We start from the raw sequence: 4,785 nt of genomic DNA on the forward strand, positions 1-4,785 counted from the left end.
TAATATATTAATTTCAGAAAAAAAAATCAGGTTGAATGAGTCGTGTTCGGGGCAACCCATAAACTTTCGGGTTTATATGTATGATACAATTTTTAGGTTCTGGATTGTGTAAAATTTTTGGGTTTGGGTCGGTTTGAACCGGTCAGGCGGTCAACCAACGATCGCGACCTGTCTGTCTGTACAAAGTACAAGCACAGTCCCATTTCATTGTCTTCTTCTCACTCCTTATTCTACAAGCAGATTACCGTACTCTCCTCAAAACTGTTTCCGATTTCGAGCTTTCACCACACCAACACTGCCATTCGATCTTCGATCTTCTGTGAATTCATTTAGCTTCTATTGATTATTTCGATAACTGCTCTATAGGTCGTGCAGGAAAACCAGATTTGCAGGTTACGAATTTGGGGTTCCAAAGTCCAAACAGTTTACGACTTCAATTTTTGGGTCCTTTCACTGCCGATTGTATGCTTTATTGACGTTTCCCCCCGTGAATGGATGAAGTGAGTTCTACTTTTATCGCTTATTTCAAACAGAAAGATCGATTTGCTTGTTAAGTATATCAAATTCTTCAATTTGCTTGCAATGTTTCCTGAAATATGATTGTATGTTTGAACTTTGAACTTCCAAATAGTAAAGTATATATACATATTTTTTTTCTGAAACATTGTAGGTGGATTATGATGTATTTAGGATTAGGGTTGTAAATTTCCGAAATTCAGGGGTTTGGGTTTAGGCTAAACGGGTCGGGTCAGTTTCGGGTTGAACCCACAAAGCCGTTTAGCTAAACGGGTCAACCCGGCTGGGTTGGTGGGTTGACCCGTTTAACCTATTTATATTGTATTTTATGCCATAATTATATGTACATTTGTGTTTTATGTAGTAAATTTTAATATATTAATTTGGAAAAAAAAATGGGCTGAATGGGTTGTGTTCGAGTCAACCCGCGAATATTCAGGTCGTGTTCGTGTTCATTTGTATGACACGATTTTCGAGTTCGGGTTAGTCTAAAATTTTCGGACTCGGGTCGGGTTGAACCCGCCAACCCACGAACACGGCCCGTTTAACCCCTAATAAACACTTTTAATGCTTTCCTTGTTATTTATGAAATGTATTCTTAATATGCTACAGGTTTTAGAATCGGAAGACTTTGATTATGTCATCAACGAAGGGGGCATCATGACCGAGGTTTTGGATCCAAAGGACCAAGGCTGCAACCTCGTCATAGCATTGGCTGATATAGTTTCCATGGTTATGAGGATATCAAAGAAAGATCTGCATGCTCTTGTTTCAGCACAACCATTGGTTGATAGTAATTCCACAACCCCTACAAAAATGAGATGCTTTTCTGTGGATTTCGGACTTGAAAGTGAAGAAACATACTCGTTAACACCGGTTAAGAGAGACCGGGACTAGAGTCTCTATTTAATTAGGAGAGACAAACGATAAACTCCATGATTTGATGTATTATGATAGTCCAGATGACATAAGGAAGCAAATAATGATGAATTTTGGAAAGAGGGGGGTAAGCAATACCCAATTTTAGGAGCTTTGAACTTCAATAGTTTTAACGCAAAAAAAGAAAAACACATGATTTGGTTCCACGCAAGTTAGGCTTTAGCCTATCTAAAAATCCTAAAAGAAAAGGTAAAGGGCTTAAAAGGAAAGTCGTAGAAGAAGAAGACCAGGAACATGCTTTATTAATCTATAGATGCAACACAACGAATACATACAAAGATAAGCACTATTCCTATGTTAAAAACTCACATGACAAGACATGGGTGTTAATGGATGTTCCTTGGTGTGCATAAAGGCTTTTAACTACATCTTGGTCCCGATATCATGTTCTAGCAACTACTAAGGTTTATGTGGCATTACCGGTAAGTTGCAAACTCTTAATCGTGTAGTTTGATCTTTCTTTCTTGCTAATCTTTATTTTCAAATCCATGCATCATTTGTAGTCTAAAACAGTTAACGACGAGTCTATGTTGTAAAAAACGAGCTAGGGCGCTCAGGCACAGCGAGGCGCCCCTAAAGTAGTACGATCTTTTAAAACCTTTTTATCATCAATGCCCCATGAAAGGCATTGAGGATTGATTTTTTTTTTGTTCATCTTTGAAGAATATGTTTGGATCTCCCTCACCTAAACCAGGCGCTTTAGGTGCGCCTCGCTGCGCCTGAGCGTCTAGGCGCACGCCTAGCTCGCTTTTCACTACATAGACTCGGCGTTAACTGTTTTAAACTACAAATGATGCATGCATTTGAAAATAAAGATTAGTAAAAAAGAAAAATCAAACTACACGTTTAAAAGTTCGCAACATACCGTTAATGCCACATACACCTTAGTAGTTGCTAGAACATGATATATCGGGACCATGATGTAGTTAAAAGCATTTATGCACACCAAGGAACATCCATTAACACCCCATGTCTTGTCATGTGAGTTTGTAACATAGCAATAGTGCTTATCTTTTTGTATGTATTCGTTGTGTTGCATCCATAGATTAATAGAGCATGTTCCTGGTCTTCTTCTTCTACGACTTTTCTTTTAAGCCCTTTACCTTTTCTTTTATGGATTTTAGGTAGGCTGAAGCCTAACTTGCGTGGAACCAGATCAAGTGCTTTTTTTGCGTTAAAACCGTTGAAGTTCATTGCTCCCAAAATTGGGTATTGCTTACCCCTCTTTCAAAAATTCATCATTATTTGCTTCCTTATGTCATCTGGACTATCATAATACATCAAATCATGGAGTTTATCGTTTGTCTCTCCTAATTAAATAGAGACTCTCATCCCAGTCTCTCTTAACCCGTGTTAACGAGTATGTTTCTTCACTTTCAAGTCCGAAATTCACAGAAAAGCATCTCATTTTTGCAAGGGTCGTAGAATTACCATCAACCAATGGTTGTGCTGAAACAAGAGCATGTATATCTTTCTTTGATATCCTCATAACCATGGAAACTATATCAGCCAATACTATGGCGAGGCAGCGGCTATGGTCCTTTTGATCCATAACCTCGGTCATGAGCTAGATCGGGTCGAGACGTTTCGGGACGTTAATGGGTTAGGTCAATTCGGTATGTTTCAAGCCGAATCGAGACATTTCGGCCTTTAACGGGGTCCAGACGTTTTGAGTCGTTAACAGCCCAGACCGTTAATGGGTCGGGTTGAGACGTTTCGGATCGTTAACGTGTCGGGTCTAGACATGTCTGGTCGATGCTAGGTTGATCGAATTTTTGCGAGTAGGCGTCGGGTCGTGTCGAGGAGTTGCATGTTGGCTAGACAGTACAACGGTTTGTTCTTTCTTTAACTTTTTTTTTATTCAACACTAGCCATGTGTCAGCCTCTTATATATCTATGCATATTTACATTTAGTATTTATATATCCACGTGTCAACCCATGCCCCATGGTCTTATAAAGGAAAGTGCTCAGGCTCTGGAACGGGTCTCTACAAATCTTGAACGAAATCAGGTGAAGTATCTAGTATTTATTCAGCCACTTATTATGTTTCAAAAGATTCTTCTAATCCTGCATAGAGGTGGCAAAATGGACGGGTCAAAGGGGTAATTCTTTGGTATGGGTTGGGACTTGGGTCGAACAAAAACATTTTTTTGTGTGGTTTTTTCATATATAACTAGAGTCTAATATGATTATGAAGAAAATATTAATATTAGAATATTAGAATATTCTGAATAAAAGGATTCAAGATGCGTTAATGATGTGTCTAATCCATTACAATAACGTTGATTCGTTATTTGTCTAATCCACACATGTACATACCAGCACACCTAACTTCACATATTTGATTCGTTGTTGAGCGAGTTTTTACGCAAAGGTATATAAAAGCGTGTCTAATCTGTAACACAATGATGCATTTAAGTTCACATATTTGATTTTTTTTTTACTTTTAACAAATGATGAGTGTAAATACACATGTATATAATGATGTGTGTAATCCATTACAATAACGTAACTGACTACGCGTATTTGATGCACGGATTCTGTCACTCTATCAATCCATGTTACAGGCTTTAATTAAAAGACCAAGAATCAAACGACATATCAGGATAACTGTGGTTTACGTGTTTATTCTTTGTATCGGTCTAAGAGTATGGCCCAAAAGTCTTACCGGAATTGAAAAGTATGAACCAAAAGTCTTATTATTTGACAAAAACCTAATTTTTGTTTTCTTTTTCTTTTTGGTCGTTACCTTTTTAAATGTAAACACTTATCGGTCCCACAAGACAAGTTATGATAGATGATGAGGTTTTGAGTTTTAACTTTGTTTTACTTTTCAAAGGGGAACACTATATAGTTAATTAAAAACACGTGACAGAGTAACATAAATGTAATCAACCAATATCAAAGGAAATACTTTAGTGACAATTTAAGATATTAAAAAACGATAATATAATAGTTTAATAGATCATGTTAATGTATAATATTGTGAATAAAGGATGTAACTTGTATTTTTATCATTCTTTTGTACTCTAGTGGAATTTTATTATTTTTTTTTAACATGCAAATTTGGATCACTGACGGACTATTTTAGTATCTTCGTGCCACCAGCGGAATCACCCGATCATATCCAACTCTACTAAGCCTTATCTCACACTCAAGATGTCACTAGACTATAATGTCACTGTCGTAACTTTATTATCCATTTATTAGATTGCTTCCTTACCTTGTGGAATGCAGAGCATTCTCCATTATTCTCCTTCTCTCTAAATTGAGTAAATTACAAAAATCGTCCTTTATGTTGACACCAGATTGCAAACTATGTCCTTTAT

At 37.0% G+C, this 4,785-nt stretch overlaps 1 long non-coding RNA gene across 1 annotated transcript; it reads left to right on the top strand.

Moving 5' to 3' along the window:
* Window positions 1-208: 208 nt before the first annotated feature.
* LOC118490261 lies at window positions 209-4,272 on the top strand. Its single transcript, XR_004888944.1, has 2 exons — window positions 209-500; window positions 1,129-4,272. It is a non-coding gene; the product is annotated as an uncharacterized LOC118490261 (long non-coding RNA).
* The last annotated feature ends 513 nt before the right edge of the window (window positions 4,273-4,785 follow it).

Source organism: Helianthus annuus, chromosome 3 (assembly GCF_002127325.2).
Source record: "Helianthus annuus cultivar XRQ/B chromosome 3, HanXRQr2.0-SUNRISE, whole genome shotgun sequence".
NCBI classification, from domain to species: domain Eukaryota; kingdom Viridiplantae; phylum Streptophyta; class Magnoliopsida; order Asterales; family Asteraceae; genus Helianthus; species Helianthus annuus.